Here is a 24,182-nt window from a genome sequence, read left to right as displayed (position 1 = left end):
GCTGTTGCGTCTGGGTTTCTGACCTGACCTTTACCCTCCGGTACCCTTCTGGCCTGACCTTTACCCTCCGGTACACTTCTGGCCTGACCTTTACCCTCCGGTACACTTCTGGCCTGACCTTTACCCTCCGGTCAACCTGTGCTTAGTGGCGTTTGAGACGGGGTCGAGGTGGAAAGCGGGATTAACGGAGTTAAGTTAATGGCGATTCAGCGCTAAAGCCAGATAACTAAGTAGTCACTAAACTATGTGAAAGTCTCCATTGCTAGCATTGCAATTATCTACTAAAATGCTCAGCATGTGAGAGCACAGCTCTGCTTAATCAGGGTACCCCAGGATCCTCCAACTTAAATTCAAGACTTTTTAAGACCTTTTTAATACCACTTCAAATGACACTTAAAGGAGAATTCCGGTGTGATATTGACCTAAAGTGTATTGAAACATGATACCGAGTGTGAACGTATGTCTCATAGCCCATCTCGGCTTGTCCCCTGCACTCAAAAATCTGGCGCTAGTTAGCCGATGCTACCAACAGCTTTTTCAATAGTGGTGCTTCGGCATCGGGCTAGCCATGCAAATAAATCACTGTTTTACACCCATTTACGAGGCTCAATGCATCTCCACACTTCATTGGTAGACTTCCAAGGGCCCTGACATTTAAAACGAGACATTGAGAACTTTGAAAAAGCACTGGTAGTTTACTTACAAGACGATTTATACAGACAGTATCTTCACGAAGTTTAGCGTTTGCAGCCATCTTGAATTTAGTCACGATAAGTCGAGCAACGAGTAAGAATGAACAGGTATGATAAGGGATCAGATTCCAAAAATAATTCAGTGGAAATGCATGGATTCCAGTTGCTGCTACTGGAAGAAACTGGAATCCATGCATTTTCACTGAATTATTTTAATTTTATAAATGAAATTCAGTACTTTAAAGGCCTTAATTTGACAATATTTATGTAAGACTTTTTCAATACTTTTAAGACCCCAAGGGTACCCTGTTAATATTTGGGCATGAAAAGTGAGAGTGACAACAACCAAAATTAGGTCACGGCCGTAAGAGCTAAGCAATTTTGATATTGCCGTGACACACTGGCTTTCATCACCTGTAAGATTGAATATCTATATAGACACACACACACACACACACACACACACACACACACACACACACACACACACACACACACACACACACACACACACACACACACACACACACACACACACACACACACAGACAGAGAGAGAGAGAGAACACAACACATACTGAAAGAGGAGTGCATGTGGAGGGGGGGGGGGGCATAATTCCTGGAAGCTGTCAGACCTTGACCCTTCCAAGTGAGTCATACTCAATTGGCTGAGCAAAAGAAATGAAGAGAGGAGTAAGAGAGCAGAGATGAGAGGAGAAAAGAGGAGAGCAGAGGAGAGCAGAGATGAGAGGAGAAAAGAGGAGAGGAGAGGAGAGGAGAGATGAGGAGAGGAGAGATGAGAGGAGAAAAGAGGAGAGGAGAGCAGAGGAGAAAAGAGGAGAGGAGAGCAGAGGAGAGGAGAGGAGAGGAGAGCAGAGGAGAGGAGAGGAGAGGAGAGGAGAGGAGAGCAGAGGAGAGGAGAGGAGAGGAGAGGAGAGATGAGAGCAGAAGGAGAGGAGAGCAGAGGAGAGGAGCGAGCCAAGGCAGGAGTGTGTGTATGTGTATGTATGTATGTATGTATGTGTGTGTGTGTGTGTGTGTGTGTGTGGAGAGATGCAGAGCACAAAGAGCAGAGGCTGCTGGCCAACATCACAGAAGGACCTGGGATGGATTATTTATGCAGAGGCTCTTAAGAGGAGCACATCACTCATACACATACACACACACACACACACACACACACAATCTCTCCATGAAAACACAAGAGGAGTTGGACGAGAAATCAGCTGAGGGGAGAAGACACCAGCTGATAGACAGAGACGGAAAGAAAGAGAGAGAGAGAGAGAGAGAGAGAGAGAGAGAGAGAGAAAGAAAGAAAGAAAGAAAGAAAGAAAGAAAGAAAGAAAGAGAGAGAGAGAGAGAGATAGAGAGAGAGGAGGCAGCTCATCTCTAAAGCACAAGAGGCACAAGAGGCACTCTTTGGACTAAAAATACTGACTAGCGTTGAGTGTGGCGGAGAGGCACTGGTGGGCCGCTGGTGGAGAGGTGGCTGCACTGGAGAACACATCACATCACACACACACACACACACACACACACACACACACACACAGCAACACTCCACACAAATACAATCGCTCATACCCCAATATGGTGACATACTGACACATACTGATACTGACAACAAAAGCGCCTATCTTTTATCTCTTTTGTCTCTCACGCTATGTACACACACACACACACACACACACACACACACCACCTGGCAAATGCACTGGCTTGGCTGAAACGCAGTACACCTGCAGTGGGAGGTGTTTCACACACACCCCCCCTCTCCTCCCTTCCATCAGAGGCTCCAGTGAAGGATCAACCTGTCTCTTTGGGACCGACTCCTCACGGGAAGAGATGCTGTCCTACATTGAACCTACGTGTTTTGCTCGACCCGGCCGATTACAACCCTCTGACTCACCTCGTGCCACTCACGAGAAGGATGGGAAGGCAACGCCCCACCCTCCCCACACACACACACACACACACACACACACACACACACACACACACACACTTACTTCTCAGATCATAAACAACCTCCTGTACTTCAAAGGCGAAGGGACCGTGCTCTCACCCCAGGATTCCGTGTCCTGTTATTTGAACTGCACAAGAAAAACCAGGGGAGAGAGAGAGTGAGGGAGGGAGAAAGATCTAAGGGTTATAAAAAAGTGACCTGAGACCAAGGACTGTGAGAGAATGAGAGGGGAGGGATTAAAGTGTGTGTGTGTGTGTGAAGAATGTGTAAGGGGACAGAGGGAGAGAATTGCTCTTAGAGATACGCATTTTCAAAAGCCCATAAGATATACAGTAACACACACCTAACATATCTAGTACTGATAGCACGTCAGAAACCAAACAATGCTTTGTGCATCGACAACAGCTGTTCCATCTAATTCCGGTGCAATTCAAGTGAAAAGTGCGACAAGAGGAGAAACTGTCCATTACCAGGACATCGGCACCAGATTGGGTCACCATCTGTGCACCTTAAACGATCACATCCAGGCACGCTGAAGGCCTGACTTATACTGTACTTCAAAGAAGCAGTGGACAGTGGACACTCTCTTCATAGGCAGAACTGGCTAGCTTGAGAGAGGAGTGCTTTGGGAGCATTACTGCCCTTTTGTAAAGGGTATTTGTGAACACAGGGTGAATTCTGAAGCATCCAACTTCATTCCCATCCTCCCGTTTCAAGAATACATGTCGGGAGTCAAACCACGCCTGCCTTGACTGCTGTTGTGAGGAAGTGTAGTAATGTCTGTGTTTAGCAGCTTCACCTGGGCTGGCTACCTTCCAGGTGGAGACTTGCCAAGATGTCTGCATGCACTCTACAAGGATCAAAGAAGAAAAAAAAAAATGAACTGCGCAAGACTAGCTTCATACCACATGTCAGAAATACAACTGCTATCCTCTGCACAGAAGAGGGCACTGATTCGGTTTAAGATGCAATTATGGAAAGTCGAATAAATGAAGACAAAAGAAGATAAATGTACAAAAGACGATAATGAACATTCTGGAACATCTTAGCTTCTATTGCTAACTGGCTGCTGATTGGCTGATGTGTAGACAGAACTAAGTGTGCGGGGAAAGAGGCAGATTTGTCCTCATGTCAGAACGCACGCCATAGCAGATGTGTTCTCTCTCTCTCTCTCTCTCTCTGCTAACTAGATTTGAAAGGCTTGAGCTCTGTGTGGGCAAACAAAGTCGTGTGCAGCAACATAATCCGGGAAGAGAGGACGGTGGTGAGGAGGGGGGAAATAGGAAAAGATATTTAATAAGAAACATTTCCAATACAGGGATATACAGGCTCAAACAGGCTGCTGGAGGATGATAAATACTGCGCTCGCGTGGACAGCCGAGTTTACCCCCACTCCAGAGGACGAGGACAGACTGTGGCTGCTGTGGCTGGTTTGTCTGTCTGTCTCTTCTCTCGTCCTAGACCACCCCCGACTCGGCCATCCTCCCGCCCCGCCCCTCTCCTCTCACTTCTCCTCCTGCAGCTGTACTCTCTTCTCTCCATTTCTTCCAATCACTTCATCTCATCTTCTCTCTCTCCCTCCCTCCCTCTCTCTCACACTGTGTCTTTCTCTCGCTTGCTTGCTAACACCCACCCACACAAACACCTCTCTTCTGCCTTCTCTGTATCTCTCTCCCTCCCTGTCTCGCTCTTGCTCTCTCTCTCTCTCTCTCTCTCGCTCTCTCTTGGTCTCTCTCTGGGTTTCTCTCCTTCCATCTCTCAAGTTGTCTCTCTCTCCCCCTCACCCTCTCTCTCTCTCTCTCATGTATATCTGGGCCACTGAAGAGGAGGATGAGTAAGAGCTGGCGGCTGTGGTGCCAGATCCCTGTCAGCCCAGCAGGGGATGTGCTCATGGCGTGTGCTGATGGCGTGTGCAGACAGCAGCCCGTGAAACCAGGAACACCACGCTGCATCCAAAGCACCAAAACACACGCAGATCCAGAGAGAGAGAGAGAGAGAGAGAGAGAGAGAGAGAGAGAGAGAGAGAGAGAGGAAGGGAGAGGGAGGAAGGGAGAGGGAGAGAGAGAGAGAGAGAGAGAGAAAGAGGGAGGGAGAGAGAGAAAGACAATGAGTGACAGTGAGTGAGTGAGTGACTGGCTGACTGAATGAGTGTGTGGGTGGGTGTGTGTCACACATGGAGAAAGAGAGTGAGCCAGGGGAAAGAGAGAAAGAAAAAGTGCAAAGGGGAGGAGAGAGAGAGAGAGAGAGAGAAAGAGAGAAAGAGAGAGAGAGAGAGAGAGAGAGAGAGAGAGAGAGAGAGAGAGAAAAATGGTGCACAGGGACGGTGACGCATTATTCAAGCTCACAGAGGGAAGGAAGACTTCATGGTCTGAAAGGCTGTCTGTGAAATTCCAGTTTGTGTTGTGGGAGGGTGGGTGGGAGGGAGTCGGCGAAGCCATGCTATTAGCGGCTCCTTTGCTGGTACATTGCTGTGGAGGGGTGCTAGAGGAGCCCCCTATTGTGCCATGAACTGACGGAGAATCCTTCGGCTCTCCAGACGGTGAATTTTAGATGGTCACCTACCATCCAAGCGCAGGTTGGCCTTGCAATGTGTGCCGGCGTACAACACACACACACTTTTATGCCAGTGAAGCTGGATGAGTGACAGCCATTTACCAGCACATATTTAGACGCTGTGGGTTCGAACGTGGTAAATGGGTTTTGAGGCGAAAGGGAGCTTAGAAATGGGCCGCTGGCGCTGTGAAGTGATGGATGCATTATTGATGGCGGAGCAGTGCCTAGCCTATTTCTTGGCAGGGGATGCAAATATCTGGTATTCCTATAGGGCCTATACGTACTGAACATTCCCAGGAGTGGCCACATCACAGAGACTACATCAGGTTTGCACTGTGCGCAGAGAATTTGGAGGGTCCAGGAAATCAGAAAAACACACATACACACACACACACACACACACACACACACACACACACACACACACCCTGCTGCGACAAGTCCCCGTCCCTTTGAAGCTGAGTGGAGGCTCTCATGAAAACTAAGTGACTTGTGCGTAATCTGGGACAACTACATTGCCCTGCGATTAGAGCGTGGAGCTCGCTGGCATTTACCCACGTTGCACCTCTCTCAAACAGCTTCCTCTCTCTCTCTCTCTTTCTGTCACACTCTCTTGCTCTTCCCTTCTTCTCTCTCTCTTTCAATCCCCTCCCCATCCGCAATGAATAAGTAAACAGAGGTAAGCATACACTCTCTCTCACACACACACAGGTTCTCCCTTACGTTCCATTTAGCAGTGGCACCTAGTCTAAGAATAGCTGTGAGAAGCGGGGCTGCTGTAGGTAGTGGGCCCGAGTGAGGGAAGAGGCTGGGCGAGAGGTATTGATTTGCTTTGTGGGTGTATAGCTGAAGTAGCCTTTAGGGTGCACGCGCACACACACACACACACACACACACACACACACACATGCGCTCTTCGCTAAGTGTTTGTGCAAGTGTGTGGGCATGATCAAATAAGTGCCTGTGTGAGTGTGTTAAAGCATCGACTGACTGTGTCCATGTATGTCCTGTGCGCATGTGTGTAGTCCTAAAAGCTTCTCTCGGACTATGAACATGACCTCTTATTTCTTATTGCCATCTCTCCCTCTCTATGCACGTGTTTGTTTGTGTGTGTGTGTGTGTGTGGGGTGTGTGTGTGTGGGGGGGGTGGGTTATTTATTTGTTTGTTTGTTTGTGTGTGGGGTGATATGTGTGTGTGTGTGTGTGTGTGTGTGTCCCTCGTGGGAGTTTCTGATGATCAAGAGGAATGGGGGGCCGGCAGTGACAGCAGTGAACACTGGCTGAAGGACGGCCTCCCTCCAGCCCATCATCCTCTCTCTACGGTGAGCTAGTCTCTCCCCAATCCGTCTCCCACAGCCTCCGGCTCACCCCTCTACCTTTCATTCACTTCTTCCATCTCTCCTTTTCTGCTCTGCCTTTTCAATATGTGGCCATTTATGAGGTACAGTGTGGTCCTCTCCACTTGATCACACATTATTTTCTTTCCCAAGAGAGATGGATTAGGAGAGAGAGCAAGAAAGGGAACAACAGAGAGAGAGAGAGAGAGAGAGAGAGAGAGAGAGAGAGAGAGAGAGAGAGAGAGAGAGAGAGAGAGAGAGAGAGAAAGAAAGAAAGAAAGAAAGAAAGAAAGAAAGAAAGTGAGAGAGAAAGAAAGAAAGAAAGAAAGAGAGAGAGAGAGAGGCCAAAGGGTGCCAGAGAGAGGTCCATCGTGTATCCATCAAAATGATGTAACATGATTGAGGGACCAATCAGACAGTGCCTCCCATGGACACAAGTTAAACTGCCTGCAGCCCACCCATCTCCTGGAGCTGAACATGCGTTTGACTGCCAAGGCATGGAGCTGCTGCCTCAGGAGCCACCACACTGATTGGGGTAACCAGAGTTCACATCAAGATTCTGCTGCGACAGTGTCCGCCCTCTCCTGAGACGGGGGCCACATGGCATGGGGGCTGAGCGAGCCACACACACACACACACAAACGATACTACGGCGAAATCCTAAGATATCTGGAAAAGAAAGGACTCATACCTCCTCCAAGTGTATTGAGTCATTTGTGTTGAATTCGGTGCACTTTTGTAGTGTGCAGGTCAATTCTGGGTTCTAAACTTCCTACATAATTATTATTTGTTATAGTCAGTAGAATAGTAGGCCTACTTTGTGTGATTAAGTCCTTTATTGTTTGTTATAGTCCATTTGCATTGTGTTGTGTTTTGGCAATAAAGTAGCTTTAAATAGCCAAACTGGGCTAGATCAAGGTCAGTGTTGAAATTACTGCATGCAAATCACCGAATGCTATGCAGAGGGGCCTAATCTTTAGGCCATCTGATGTACAGTATAGGCTACCCTAGGCCTTCCCGTGTTCATGGGATTTCTTTGACAGTTGCAAAGGGAAGAATGTGAGGATAGTCTTCTTTGCGCCCAGTGTACAAGTATGATGTTCCAACCACTCAGGTCTTCGTCAGATAGGCCTACACCATTACCTGTTGCAATATATCTGTGTGCATTCCTACATTACGTCTATTTCTTTGATAACATGATTTGCTACCACATAACAATAAACCACTATTATTATTAGGACTCAACACGCTTTGGTGGTATTATATGCTCTGGGCTTTAATTAGCGCATTTCGGGTAGCCTATTCTACATCTGGGCAATAATTATGACCGCCGCGCAGCGAAGCGGTAGGCGACTAGGTTTAGTCAGATTTTGTATTTATTTATTTATTTAGTTTTTTTCTTTTTCGCATGTCCAAATTTCCGTCAAGGATTCCCGGGACACTGAAAGACCGGGGTACACGAAACTTGGTGGGCATGTAACCCCACATGGATAGCATGGAACCATTGTTTTTCGTTTTGATCTGACACCCTCTGAATGCACACCAAGTTTCGTTGAATTCCGTTCATGGGGGGCCACACAATAAGTTAATTTATGTTACTAAACACCAACTGGCCTGTAGGTGGCCGGAGAAAAATGTATTTGCTCAGCCTGTACAGGATGGCCCGCCAGGCTACAACTCTACCAGAGTAGGCAATAGAAGTAGGCCTACCTCAACACAGACTCTCAAGGAGTCCTTGCCCCGTGCACTCTCTCTCTCTCCCTCTCAACAGGCGCATCCCTCCTCAGCATGCGCATGTAATCCAAACATTCACAATCGTGCAAGACGACTGGCTAAATTGCTATTAAATCCGGTTAGCATCATTAGCACGCTGCACGAATTTGTTCAAAACTGTTGCATTCAAATTGACTGCTAAATTCTAATCATCTTAATCCCGATGCAAATGGAAAATAATTTTCCAAGACTCAAACGGGCCTGTCCCAAGGAGAAAAAGTATTAATTTGAAACTTAAACACAGGGGGGGGGAAACTGAACAGTCTAACCAGTAGCCTAGACTATGATAAACTAGCAAATTAAGCTACTTTGTTTACAATATTTCCAGGCTTCAACCAGTGCTGCACATTCAGACTTATGTGCACATTTATTTATTTGAGTGTTTTTTATGATTGTGTTGCTATTTCTTTTTCCTGTTTGCTTTGATTGATAACTGAGGTGATTCAAATCAGAGGAAGGTTAACATTTTTTCCCCTTCTGGTTCTTATCTGAAATAGATTTAAAAAAAAAAAAAAAGCCAATAATTATCGATAGAGACTGATATGAAATACTTATATCGTGATACAGTTTTCAGCCATATCGCCCAGCCCTAATTGGTAGACAGGTTGAGAAAGAGAGAGTTAGAGAGGCAAGATAAGTTAAAAAAGTGAATACAGAAAGAGGGAGATAAAAATTGGAGAGTATAACAAGGGAGGAGGAAACCGAAGAGGAGGAGGAGGAGGAGGAGGAGGAGGAGGAGGAGGTGAGGAGAAGGAGAGTACGCTCAGTACTGTAATTAACCACAGTGGAGTGGGAGAGCCTGTCAGGCAGCAGGGCAGCATGTAATTCCAGCCTCTCCGAGGCAAACACACAGAACAGAACAGAACAGAACAGCACAGCACAGCACAGCACAGCACAGCACAGCACTGAACACAGAACAGAACACAGCACAGAACAACACAGAACAACACAGAACAGCACAGCACAGCACAGCACAGCACAGCACAGCACAGCACAGAACAACACAGAACAGCACAGCACAACACAGAACAACACAGAACAGCACAGCACAGCACAGAACAGCACAGCACAGTGGGAAAGAAGAAAGGAGAGAGAGAGAGAAAGAAAAAGAAAACACAGGGAGGAAAAAAATAACTTGGTGTGGGGCCAATGATGGGCTTCGGCTGAAGCCGCCATCAAATCTCTTTAAGACGCCAGTAATGCTCAGATCAGTAAACAGCACCGGGAGCTTGCTCGCCCGACTGAAGCCCAGCCAGGGATGAGAGCCGAGGGGCGAGAAACGAGAAACGGGGAGGCAGGGCGGGGAGGCAGGGCGGGCAGGCGGGCGAAGAGGGGTTCAAACACGAGTTGCAGGTTTCTGCTCAAACTGAGCGAGTCGGCGTGAACGCAATCGCAATGTAACTGATTACAAACCACCGCATGCAATAACAACAACGCCAGGAGTTCCACTGTCAGTAGGGGCTCGTTGTGAGACACTGTAGGCCTATCACATGCTCACGTTTGTTACTGGGGAGGGAGATGAGTGCAAAAGGGTTACGCGCAACATGCGAAATGTTAAATGTGTATAAAAAGTCCTAAAAGTTCTAAAAAGGAGGAATCTTTGACTGCATACCGAAGTGTCTGTCCAAGCATATTATTGCCCATGATCACCAAGAGAGCTTCTTGCTGGTGGATATATGCACTGCTGCAGGGAATTCAGGAAAGAAGAGAGTGGGAGGAAAAAAACTGAGAAAGAGAGAGAGAACCAAGCAAGACGGAAAGACAGCAAATAGAAAATAAAGATAAAGAAAGAAAGAAAGAAAGAAAGAAAGACTTAAAGATAGTGAGAAAGAAAATAAAAAAAATTCTGTTCTGTGATGAAGGGGCAGGGATCCAGTTAACATGGGGCCAAAATCACCAATCACAACGACTGCTGCTTACAGTGTCTGACTCCTCAGCCCGTAGTGCAAAAGGTGGGGGTGTCAAATTCACACAATCTGATCTGATTAACACGTTCCTTTGTCCAAGCGCTGTCCTGGCATGCCTATAATCAACTGGGTTGTTTATGGATTCCATGAAGATACGGTTACCAGGAAAGGAGACACTTTCCAGCTAATTGCCTCTGTTCTTGGATGGCATGGATCTTCCCTTCATCCCAAAAGCCACAAGTCCTTCAAAAATAAGTAACTTCTGTGGCATTCTGTTATGCTAGATGTGTGGCCATCAGTTTGCGTGGGTTACGATAAGTTGCAACAAGTGAAAACCAGGGAAAATAATCGCACTGCAAGTGTACCATGACCAAAAATGCTTTTTGCCCAGACAGGATAAACAGAAAGGAGAAATCAAGACATGCTCAAACCATCTAAGATGCTCATGACATAAAGGTGGGAATGTCGGTGGGAATGTCGTAGGAAGCACCTTTGGCAGCAGAAGAAGAAAAAAAACAAGAAACACTTTGACCGGAAAAATCTGTAACCCTCACGACCGCGGCATGTCGTTGTGCATCCGGGACTACGAGGCTCACCATGTGGCGTTGTGGGAAGAGCAAGCCCTGCGGTGCAGGATGTGAAATCCTGTCCTCTCCCTCCTTAAAACACACACACACACACACTTTTCCAGTCTGTCAGAGTGCGGCGCGTCTCGCTGGCCTGTTGACGACCAGATGCTGCAGCGTTCACTCACTCACTCAGGCCGGGGGCTGTGGGGGCCGGGGGCTGTGGGGGCCGGGGGCTGTGGGGACCAGCTGCTTGGCCGCGGGCCAGCGGTGTCTCTGTCTCTCCGTCTCCCTGTGCGAGGACCAACAAACACCTCGCGAGGTGAACTCATGAGCAGGAAACGCTTTTGTGGCACTCGGACTCTGTGTGTCCGCCGTGCCTGTGGAAGGAAGGGGCTGGGACGGAGGTGTTTTTCTTCCCCTAGCTCAGATATGCGAGTAAACCGACCCTAGAATGGTCACCACGGCTTCTCAGTGACCAATAGACCGGCACGTTTTCCTTGTCGCCCCCAGAATACATTTCTGAACATCTCAGTCGTCAAGCATTAGAACAGAATTTGATGTGAAAGATTATTTCGGGACACTGCATGCAATAGACCTGTAGACATCTCGTGTAATAGAACCAAGTAAGCAACCCCTCTCCTTTGTATTCCAAACAACACTTGCGCAATGCTGTTTGACAACATGAAACCTGCTTACTCTAGCAGTGGCACAAAGGACTCAGGAATCTTTGAGCAAGTTCTTCAATGGCAACAATTCCGCAAGGGCTTGTTATGGAAGGCAGACAAAATCAAATACACACTGCGCTAAAATGGCTGCAGATCTTGTGTGTGAATGAATGAAATATGTCTGAAAATAGGAGAGCTAGCTGCAGCAGTTATTGGTGGAGAGAACGCACGCACAAAATCTGCCACAATCCTGTCAGATACTCTGCAGTCAGCCTCATCCCATGAAACAGTGAGTGGGTGATAGTACAATGGAGGAATGAAAAGAACAGCAGAACAACACAAGATGGCTAATCTTTCTCTCTTGCCTCCTAGTGGGAGAGAGAGAGACCCATTATTTACACTAACACTGTGATTAGCGGCACGTCTCATGTGGGCTGCTGTGACTCCCGCTTTGCTGGAACCAGAGCTGGAGCTCAGATGATGAGGTTTATTATCATTTATAAACGTTCATTAACATGCACTTAGTCATTCAGCAGACGACCTATCCAACTTCAGACTTTAGACAGATTTCACACACATTTGTGTATGTGATCCCTCGGTGGGCATTGAACCCCAAACCTCAGCCATGTTTACAACCTCTGCCAGGTGGAAGGCTGCATATATGTAGCCCATGCTACAAAAAATAAAAATAATCAGTCTGTGCTATGGATGATTTACCAGCTTAGAACCAGTGACACCTTATTTAGTGTACTGTGTGTAGCCTACAGATGAGGTGGTTGTAACTGCATACTGAGACTGGATTGTACAAAACGATCAACCTCTGTACCACCTGTGCTATGAACAAAAAGGTTAAGTTGCAGCCTTGAGATGACCTAAAGGATCTACATCAGGTGGTTAATTAAGAGGCCTTCTTGTGCTTTACACTGCCTTTAGAGAGTCCCTCCTTTTCCCCAAACTGCCTGACCCTTTCCAGAACATTTAGACTGACTATTTCTCCTACACACACAAATACTGAAACATTCTCACACGCACATTTTCACTCCCTGCAATTGGGTAACGTGTTCCCTGGTTGGGAATGGGGATTGGGAAATGTGTTGATTGTCCGATTGGCTTCCCCATTTTAACTGTTAATAACTGTATGTATTGTAGTGTCATTATTTAATTATGAATATTTAGTTAGTAGTGATCTGTGTTAAGTTATGTTTCCAATGTATGTTTAGGTTCATCTATGTATGTATTGTACACGTCTGTTTGTATGGGAGCTGGGTAACCCCCACCCCTCAATCATAGTGGTATCAACCAATCGGCCCCTAATTGGTTGGCAAGGCTTTTCTGCCTGAGAGAGAGCCTAAAGAGAGGTGCTGTGTGAGAAGTCTGGACAATACAGAGTTTAGAACTGTGACTGCTATTGCTTAAGAAACTGGTTGGTTGAATTTTGTTTTGTCAAGTCTTTTTGTTTGCACTGTGAATAAATCTGCACTCTCCACAAAAATCCATGTTTGCTTGCTGTGTCTTCACCCCATCATCACTTCACCTCAGTGAGTCCTAGCCGCTCATCCTGCATGTGGGTACAGCCCACAAGGGCCCTATTTTCACACACTTATATAAATGTTAGCAAACAAGCATTCACCTTTCAAATGTGAAACAAGCTGTAACATGCGTGGACTCCAAAAGGAAAAGTGACAACTAAGTAAACATTTCCAATATACACTGAGAATCTTAGCATACTTCTTAGATTACCTGACAGCATGTGAAGGTATGTACAATAGACTAGTCTCATTCCACTAGAATGGTCTCATTCTGCCTGAAAAGAAAATAAAATTATTACCTATTACCTCAACCTGTTCTTGCACTGACATAGTTTTTTATATTACCTTGTCTACATTATACTTTACTCTCCGATTTGTCCATATTATTTATGCTGGTCTCTAGACCTTATTATTGCACTGTTGGACTAATGTTAGACTACTTTTTGCACCTTCACCATGACACTCACTCTCTTGAGCACCTCACCATGCACACAGAACTACAGGCCCTGTCACTACAAGCGTCTCATGCTTGATCACCCTCAAGCACACTGGATTTTTTACATTTATTTATATAGTATATTTAGTATTTAGTTTTGTTAGTTTTTCTTATCTCTTACTGTCTCTATTGCACAGTGGAGTTTGGTTATATGTTTATACTTATATTTACCATTTCTGCTGTAAGTGCATGTTGTGTGTGATGTCTGTATGCTACTGAGACCCCCTGAATTTCCCCTCGGGGATCAATAAAGTATCTATCTATCTATCTATCTATCTATCTATCTATCTATCTAGAAAAGAACCCGACATCTGGGACATTTCCGGGCCTATGACACAAGCACACAGATTGTCGACATAAAGACGGCTACAAAACTATCACGCATGACCAAACAATGCTTGGGGGCTTTAAGGTGTCTGGAAGATAAAACTTTTCTGGAAGAAAAACACATAATAACTCTATCTCTGGCTTTAGGCGACTGAGATAAAGTTCTAGTTTATTGTGGCAGGGGGCGTGTTACTCTTGAGAAGACATTCAGTCCTTTTCTTCACTTTTCTCTATGAAACAACAGCTGGTTACAGTTGAGACGGGAAAAGGTGCAGACTTGACCTGACAATATACCCCTCAGGCATGAGGCATTAAGATATGTGTGTGTAGGCTGGAGGCCACACACATGGTCCAGGGGGAAATACCAAATCCCCAAAGCAGGTTAGAGCAGACACACACGGAGACAGAGAGACATACACAGACAGACAGAAACAGACACTCTCACACACTGATATCTCATTCCCAATGTGAAAACCTGTAATTCAACATTAATTACACTTTATGGTTGTATGGGAATGCAATCTAAACGTGTAGCATTAGCACTGGGCAAATTCTTTCTTTATGGGAACCGAGACCCATTACTGTATCGTTATGGGAGAGTGGTTGTGCATGCAAAAAAGTATCTAATCCTGGGTTTTTATAACTGGGACTTTAAATCACTGTAAAGCAAAATTAAGCACCACACAGTTTGCAGTCTTTGCTTTTCCAAACATATAGATCTTCAATTTAGGTTTACAGGGACTTGTGGTAACACACACACACCTTAGTATAGGCAACACAGGCGACTACCATGGGCATCCAGGCTCACAGACCTTCATCAAACTAAACTCGAGAAGGTCCCGAAGGGCAACAAGAGTCCATTTCCCTATGTGCCACAGCAGTTATGTCAACCCTCTGCAGGGCCCCTGATCCCTGCTGCTGACAGGATAAGCTGTGGCGACAGGTCTGGACGGATGAACTACACAGGTGAAGCCTATAAATCCATCCAAACCTATCCCAACTTGGCACACACGACTTAGGACAAGGAGGCATCGTTCTGCCGGGAGATGCAAACCAGCGGTACAGGAAAATCCAGAGTCGCTGCCAGAAATAGTGAGGGTGAGACAATGAATTTGCTGTGTTATGGGCCGTGGGAGAACCGATCCCTGTTTTGATTCATCAGTGGACTGTTCAGGGCTTTGCTTTTATCCAGGGCAACCTCCACACCACCCACAAGTCATCTTCACTCAGCTTTCTTGTTTAATCGATAGCAGACAATTCAAAAGCTCAGGGACTCATGATATATGGAGCACATTCACACAGTGCTTCAGGAGTTCAAATACTACTCAAAGCTCCTTACAGTAAATGGGGTTCATTTGTCTACCTATAAGACTGACTATAAATGATTTGTGGGAGCAAGTATTTGAACACGAGATGGTTCATTATCCAAATGAAGGCCACTTTGACATGACCATAAGGGGAGCTGAAGTCAAACCCATGAGCCTTCAATGACCCATTCTCATCCCCTTTAACTCCTGACTGCCTTGACTGCACCTGTGGCAGCAAACCCATCACCCGGTTAACTAATGGCCATCCTAAGTCATTGTTACATGAATCCTTCACATTCCATCCCATTCCATTCCATTCCATTCCACTCCAAGGCAGATGCTGAGCAAGACAGGTTACTGCAATTTGCTTTCGAGTCATGCAACCGTCTGAATTGATTTTTGTTGAACTTTGAATCATGGATTCATGTGATGCAAACATGTCTGGGAAATAGTAGGCAGAAGCTTAACACTGAGACTTTGGCTGAAACATGAATAAAGATAATGTAGACCTATTTTCCCAAATTCATTGCAGGCTCTGAGGTGATTCTACACATTAATGAAACTAGTTACAGAAACTAGTTACTAAGTTACATTTTATTGGCTAAAGTGGCAGAACAGCATAATAACTCCAAGATCATGGGTTTATTCCAAAGGAGCAATCATGGTAATAAAATGTATATGTAGCCATTACTGAAAGTTAGTCTGTATTTGAAACCTCTACAATATGAAAAAATGTAGGCTAATTTTGTGGTCATGTCTTGCTTTTGACTTGAAGAGACAGCTAAAGCAAATCTTACAAACTCAGCGGACACTAACCAAATGTCAGACATACCGGTAATTTGACAACCCATCTTATTTGAGATGAAAGTGGCACCTCTGTCTGTCTCTTACCCAGTGACATAAAAACAATCATGTGGAAAGCTGACCTCTTCTGATAAACTGACAGCGACTGGCTTTGCATGTCGTCACGTAAGCCAGTGTGGGATTAATCTAGGGTCCTTAACTTGTTCACGGTTCATGGTATCGCACTGTCAAGTGGATTACTGGCACTCTGATGGACTGGCCCACAATGCACCATTGTCCTCGCAATTGCTCCGAGCCACAGCTTGTCTTTGTTTCTGCTAACGATTTCTTTTTTTCCCCTTTTTAAATGGGTGGTCCATTACAACCTGCTCGCATGGAAGCCTCCCACTATCCTTCCATTTCACTTACCCCGAGATCACCTGTTATTCTCCATCACCCCCCCCCCCCACCCCACCCTCCCTCTTTGTTTTGTTTTTTTCTCTTAGTCACACTGCAATCATTTTTCCACTCTGAACTAGCATTCATGTGAGAGATTGAGCATGAGTGGGTGAGTGGGTGGAGACAATAGCTACCACTAAAGGCTGCTGCTGGGAATGCGCAGAGAGAACAACGCAGGTGGGGGGGGGGGGGGGGGGACCTGCAGATTGCCAGAACATTCTGCTGAACACATTTATTTTGATAAATGAGGGTCACCCACACCTTCCCCTTTTCCCCGTTCACAACGCAAAACTGCTATTAAGGCCGCGCGTTTGAGGCCTTTGTGAGGAGGGTGCTTGAACGATCTTCACCTGAAAGGGTGAAGGGAGGATGAGGAGGAGGAGGACAAGACTAATAGGCTAAGGGGCTAATGAGGCTTTGTTTGGAGAGGAGAGGGAAATTAATGTGTTGTTTGCAAGGTCCTCTAGGCTCCTGCAAAGGAGGGGTTCTGCACATGAAGTTAATTTCACATCTCTCAGATCTTCGTTGTTACACAACCCTGGGCCTTATTGGCAGCGCATGCCTTCAAATCCTCCTGTCATATGCAGCACTTACCTCAAAAAACCGGTCTCCTTGGCAACCCCCTTGCATGTGCAAATCCATCGTTAAGTGAAAAGAGCCGGACAATATGTGCATCACTGGCGGCCCTCCTGCAACCCAATTAGAGCACAGACGGAGGAAGTGTTTGATGACTTACTTGTGTCTGTGATTTCGCTTGGCATCAAAGGCAGCTCGCTTGCTTCACTGAACACCTCCAAGGTTGACCTGAAAGAAGAGAGATAGGGAGTTGAGGGGTGGGGTTGGTGGTGGTGGTATTTATTTATTCATTTATTTTAAATATCAAAACCTTCCTCTCAATCTATAAATCTGGCAGCATCTTAGGAAACACAAAGTCAAAAGCCTCCTTCTGAATGATGTACGCGTCCAAAAGGTTTCTGTGCCTAACACATGTGGGACACGTGGGAGCATAGGGAATGGGCTGAATGAACACAGTTGTGGAAAGCTTTACATCTAGGAAACATTCAAACACCAGCCTTCATTTTGTGACTACACAAAAAAAGAAAAATGGAGAGAGAATCAGGAGAGAGAGAGAAAGAAAGAAAGAAAGAAAGAAAGAAAGATATGGGCCGTTTCTCAATGTGCATTCTTTTCCAAACTTGCATTCTCATGAACTTGTGAACCGTTATGAAACGTCATCAATAACGACCGAAGTAGCCTACGGTTCCAATTCAAAAGTTCAAACTTGGTCTAAAGTCAGAGTGGAGGAGAGGAGGAAAGGACAGAGTGTCTAAAGAAGAGTGAGAGAGAAAACTAGAAGCTAGAAGGGCATCACAATAGCTGCTACATAGGCTACACAAAGCCTCCACAGGCCCCAACAGAGAGAGAGAGAGAGAGAGAGAGAGGGTGAGGAAGAGAACGATAGCCAAAAGGGTATTATACTAGCTGCTATACAAGCTGTGCAAAGCCCTCCCACAGGCCATAGTGTGCCTAAGCCTTCTACAGCTCTCACAACTCCAATCCCTCCACCCTGATCCACACGACCAGATCTCAGTCACGGCCTATCAGAGCCTTTCAGAGGGGCTTCCTGAAGATGTAGATGACAGGTTTCCTCTGTCGCTAGCTTCCCTTTCCCCTAACAGCCACATCCAATCCACCTCTGAGAGTGTGACTGACAATAGCTCTTCCCTCTGGGGGAACCTCTGAGCAGCCAGGTGCTCTGCTTGCAAACTTGAAACCTCATTTCAGTCAGAGACAAAGAGGGATTCAGGAGGTGCAACTTGGGGGTGAGCTGGTTCTCAGCACTGATGTCTCATCAAGAAGAAAAAAAAACACAAGGATGAAAAAAAAAAAAAGGCCTTTGGGATTACGGAGTGGAAGCATCCGTGGAACACTTGCTAATTAGTTCTGCTCTTCTCAGAAGTAAGGAGTAATATCGTAAGACAGAAAAAAAACAAGAAGAAAAAAAAACAACGCTTCATTTAACCCCTGTGTGGAGGTTGCTTTATTTTAACTGATAGGAGATTAGCTCCCAGTGTGTGTGCAGGGATAGACTGCCTGCCATCCTGAGGCATCACCTAAGGGGCCTCAAGGGTGATGGCAGACTTGCCCAGCCGGTAACCATGGCAACGGTAATCACAGCACCGCGACTGAAGGGGAACTCAGAGCAGCACTTGAGGAAGGGGAGGGGCACAACTGATTGTGCTTGCCTGTGTCACCGTGACCTTCGTGGGCTATAAAATATTAAAACAACAAGTGCCATCACTTTCTTTTTAACGTGCAAGATTTTATGCTTTCAAATAAATTTCTTTAAACACTTACTCTCTCCCCCGGCTCCCTCTTACTGGGCATTTTATTTCTGATGACAGCACATGGATGAAAACCAATAGAGAAGGCCATCACAACATTTAGCCTAGACTTTCTCTGGAACCTGCAGTTCACACATACACACACACACACAGAGACACAGACACACACACACACACAGTGTTGTTTCTCCTCTCCACTCAGTAGAGGCGGAACAGTGTGTCCATCTGCTAGGGCGGTGGATGAGGGAGGTGCAAAGTGGTGCGGATATTTCAGGACTCGCGCTCCGAGGTTTGGCGCACTGGTAGTCGTTTATCACACGCCTGTTCATTTCCTCCCCATTGTCTGCGTTTGTTTCCTTGCGCACACACACACACACACACACACACACAAAGCAGCACAACGTGCACGTAAACAATGGAACACATTCACATCACACACACAAGCTATCCCTTGCAAAACCATACAGAAATGTAATCAACGAAACACTACAGAGCTGAAACATGACACTTGTGTGCTGAGAGTAGTATAAAAGCACTCGATATTAAATGTCGCAAACATCTCTGCCTGACTTCGGAGCCAAGGACATAACCCTGAACTCAGAAAGGAAAGTGCCATGTTTTCCGGATCTTTTAATCCAGAGTGGTCATGGCATTGTGCAGTTCCCCATATGACTCCAACCCGTCTCAATGATTATAGTCAATTGCGTTATCTAAACATTTACCCTTCGGATCCTTCTCTTATTGACTTTGGAGAACACAGAGGGCCCTTTCAGAACCAATTTCCATCCCAAAGAATATATCCAGCAAACACACTTTAAAAATGGCAGCAATCCAGCAGCTTCTGAAGGTATGCTTAAGGGCGCACATTATTTGACACATTACCAAACGTTTCTGTAAGGTTAGCAACATGTTGACCTAATTCATAATGACTAATCTAAAAAACGAAGAGTGACAAGAGAAGGTCCTTGTTAACTACTGCCCCCCCCCCCCCCCCCCCCCCCAAAAAAAACCCTGATTTTTCCAACCTGAGGTCTTTACCTCTGCTTCAGGGGGCATTGTGGGACTGTATCCGAAAGCAAGGAGAGACTGACTGTACCCTGAGAAAAGGTCTGTCTGCATTCCTCTACTGAGAGAGAGAGAGAGAGAGAGAAAGAGAGAGAACTGGAGAAGATCTGTGAAACCCATAGTACTAACCCAGCCAAAACCACAGTATCCAACAGCTGCTCAGCACAGGATCCCTGGTGTTCTCAGGAAGGGAAAGCAGAGGAAAGGAAAAAAAAAAAACACAGCAGCAGAAATTCTTTCACTGCGAGATTTATTTATTCCAGGCCCTTGAAAGCGTCTAAGGAACCGACCAGCTTTGTGTTCTTTGGCCACTTGCTGTCCCAGTCTATTGCTATCCTGAGGCTATTTTCATCCAAACTTCTGAGGGAGGGGAGACACGTTTTGTTGTCATGGAGTGTACTTGCAATCCTGGGTTTTTGCATGGCAGCATGGGTTCAAAGTTTTGAAAAGCCAGGCTCCTGTGAAAAAGCTTGACGGCCTGGATCTTATAAGGACACACAAATGTCAAAAATCAGGCCTTTAAAGACGTGGTTTGCGTTTGAAAGTCAAGCATGGCAAAGCTAGACCTGCAATATCCGTCTTCAGTCTGCCAGATGAGCTCAGATTTCCAAACAAACTCCATACCTTCATACTGTATACTTCTGCCAAAGAATACCTCAGCAGGGAGGCTCGATCCACGTCAAGCTTTAAGTAGACACTTAGTCCATTAAAACAAACTGTCAAACACTTCTGTACTAGTGCCAGTGGGCCAGTCACTTACAATGAAGATGTCAAGGGCAGCAAGGGTGTTAGAATATGCCCCTGAGAAGTTCATCCTTCCTCAGTTCCCAACTGATTGGAAGCATCAGGGTGAGCGGTCCGGTCTTGATTTGCATGAAAACAGACCAGAGTTGACAAAGTATGCATCCTGCAGAACCCCTTGAGAACCGGTAATTAGACTCAGGTTACACTTCGTGAAGAAATCTGAGAGGAATCAAGCACTTCCTCTCAGCAGTCTTTACTGTGAAACTGAGCAAGACATAACAACTTGGTCAGGGTACTAAATCAATAGCATCCTTATTTAAAGACAACTATAGGAAGAGCCTAACACTGGCCTAGAAAGCTAGCTGTGGTTACATAAAGCAGCACATAACTGCAACTTAAATTATCTCCACCAAGAAGGCTACCTTTTTTTTCTCCTCCTCCTTCTTTAGTTCTGCCCACTCCAAAAGTGGGGAATCAGTGGGAGGCTCTCGCAGAGGCACAAAGAGTGCTAGTAGGTCTGAAAGGCTTGTGATTGTAGTGATTTAATCTCTTTTTCCCAAAATGTGACAAAAAAAATAAAAGAAGAGACAAAATGTAAGATTCTCTTCAAATCCTTCTGTGAAGAGCCATCAGCGCCGTGATGCCAGCCTTGTAACGCATGCAGCTACAGCCGAGGACAAACGCATTGAGTGAAAAATATACCTCTGTACAAAGTGTTGCTCTAACACTTCTCTGGAAGGGCTTTTCCTTCTTCTTCAGGCAATCAAGGCCCTGGAAATAATTAACACCTTTTATTGGCTTTATGCAACCTTCCCTGTGCAATTACCAGTGACGGTTTGGGTGTGTGGCGGTGACGTGAGGCTTTACAGCTACAGAGCTGTGGCTCGTGTTGCTTGTGTGAAATCACCAACCTTGCACAGACCTGCTGTGGATCCCAAGAGGCATTTTAAATGCCCACAGGAAGTGGCACCAGAGCAGCCAATCACAATCTGCTCCAAAAAGCACATATTCTGAAGCAGCATGCCCCCACATATAGCTGGTATGTCCCTTCAAGAAATTATATTTTTTAAAAATACAAGAACTGAAATGACAGACACCGCCAATTTCAGACGAAACAACAACTCAGGCAGTTTAGTGAACTCCCCCACAATATTTAACGGTCTTCTGTAGTACCATACCCTAGGATTGGTTGCATCACATCTGACCAACAGCTGTCCAGTTTAATTTCCCTTTCCACTTGAACATTACTGCAGATACTGATGTGTGCAGACACAATAGCAACTGACATGAGCTTTCATAGACATAGACTCAAGACAGGATATCCTCATCTATATAATAGGGCACCCAGATATATCAAAGGACCAGGAAATGTGCTTCGATTCTTGCCAAGTGAGATAAAAATCCAGGCCCTGATTTGGATGTATGCAAACTTGGGAAAATAAATCCCATTCTTGTGCAGTTACAAAAACAAAAACAAAAATCCTGAAGTATCTTAAGCGTTACCCACAGGCAAGAACACCCAGGCCACTTTTTTACAAGCTCTGGGCAGGATCAACAATGTTTCACAGACCAGAGCCTTGACAAAACTACGACCGCAAAACTCAGGCTATCCTGGCCTGTAAAGGATAGGGGTGTGACCTAAAAGCAGCCTAAAGCAGCAACTGGTAACGTGAATCTTGTGTTCTTTTATACTCGTGACACTCTGATGCCTTTCTTTCGGCAGTGTGCCACCTATCCATCTTTTTCTCCACAGCTCCCGTATTTAACTATACAATTACTGCAAAGCGTGCTTTTCTCAAGTTAAACAATAATGGTTTGTTTAAGTGTCAGAGATATTTAGGATGACAATGTAAAGAATTCACTATAGCAACACCAGTACCCTAGAGCCATGTTTAAAATGATATAGGCTACCCCCTCAAAGAATCTTCATTCATATTCACAAGACGGAAAGGTCATGTTTGTCCTGCAATCTTCCCCAACTACTTTCAACAATTCTTCAGGGCCTCTTCAGAGAAAAAAAGACCTTGAAAGATACAACTAAAAAAAAAGAAGTTATGCCGAGTCCATTCTGCTCCAGTGCACCGTTTCTCTACAACGTGCTCCTGTTTACCATACCCTACACAGACCTCAGGCTGGGAGGCTACAGACTACAGAGTGCTGAGAGGCTTCACTGTTCAGGGCTCTGTCTCTGTTCAGCCACTGCTGCAGACGGCAAGGGCCCCCACGAGAGACCCTCGCCAGCAGGGGTGGTCGTGCTAATGAAGGCCCTAAATCACTCGCACCCTGGGCAGAACCTCATAAAGAGGGCCTGGCTGGGCCTTGGTTGCCCCCAAGCCCTGGGATAGCGTACTGGGGATTCTTTTGGACTCTCTTTTTCAGATGTCTCCTGGCCCTTACAGAGTGACAACACCAACAGGGGGCACAGGGCAGTGATATACATCCCTGCAGCCATTCATTCCTGCCCCCCAAGAGTCCAATAATGACGTGATATATTACTCTAATTCAATATGTACACACCACAGCAACAACACCACCGCTATACATTACAGACCTTTATTCAGCACTGCAAAGAGAGCATGAGGCATGGTTGAAAGGGATGTCATCCGTAACAAACACTCACTCAAGACAGGCAGGCAGGCAGGCAGGCAGGCAGACACACACACACACACACAAAATTCAGATCAACATGTACCATAAGGTCCTGCGCCTGGTAGGGGTGGGCGATATGGACAAAAAATAATATTGATATTTTTTGTGATTTTGACGATAACGATAATTAGTCGATATCCTTTAAAACATTTTTTGTAAAAGTCTGAGTTACTTTACAGCTCATTATTTATGAATAGCATCAATACAATAATAACCAATAACCTGTGACTTTTTAACCAAATCAACCAATGCATTGTCACTCTATGACACATTCCAATTCTGCCCCCACTTGAGTGTGTGGCAATGACATGAGAAAGTCTGAAGCTGAAGTTCCTTTCAAACCCCTTTACTTAGGATTCACTGTAAAATGAAGCAGACCAACAGAGTGCATCTCAGTTATTTCCTTCGATGTTTTGCTTAAGCGCAATCATGTAGGCTAGCATTCCAAGTTACAGAATAGAAACTAATGTGTTCGCTTATGGCTAATGTATATGAGAAATCCCGTAGAGATGCTAACGGTTAGCATAATCGATAAAGGTAGATATTTCGAGCGAACTTCAGTCCATTTACAAAAGGGTTACATGAGAAGAGTTTGTTGCTTACAGCTCACTATTAAAATACTCAAAGGCTAATGTTTTCTCTCCATATAATACCATGTAGGAAAAAACGTGACTGTCTCATTAATGCTACTTGAACAGAAGTAGCCACACAAAATCCCAAGTAGCCTAGTCTAGCTGCACAAAATAAACATTAGGCGTGCCTGTGACCCTGGACCCACTAGCGATCATGTGACACTTGCTCTGCAGCAGCCAGGGGCTTTTCTCGCATACACCTCCTGGATTTAGTGAATGTATGAGGTTCCTGATTTTGAGTGTTATTTCCCCATAAGTAAGTTAAATACTCGATACTGTAAATTTGCACATTGTTAAAACAACAATCACAATATTATCGCAGACGATATATATCGCCCACCCCTAGCGCCTAGCGTCTCTAGATTTAAAAAAACAAGTAGGCCA

At 45.5% G+C, this 24,182-nt stretch overlaps 1 protein-coding gene across 1 annotated transcript in view; it reads right to left on the bottom strand.

The window, feature by feature from the left end:
* LOC121711513 (signal-induced proliferation-associated 1-like protein 1) overlaps positions 1–24,182 on the bottom strand; it is a 95,174-nt gene that overhangs the window by 53,882 nt on the left and 17,110 nt on the right. Inside the window, 1 exon segment of the mRNA XM_042095173.1 lies at positions 17,100–17,167. The gene's annotated coding sequence lies outside the window, so the exon portion shown is untranslated.

Source organism: Alosa sapidissima, chromosome 6 (assembly GCF_018492685.1).
Source record: "Alosa sapidissima isolate fAloSap1 chromosome 6, fAloSap1.pri, whole genome shotgun sequence".
NCBI classification, from domain to species: Eukaryota; Metazoa; Chordata; class Actinopteri; order Clupeiformes; family Clupeidae; genus Alosa; species Alosa sapidissima.
This window is presented reverse-complemented; position numbering and strand designations above follow the sequence as displayed.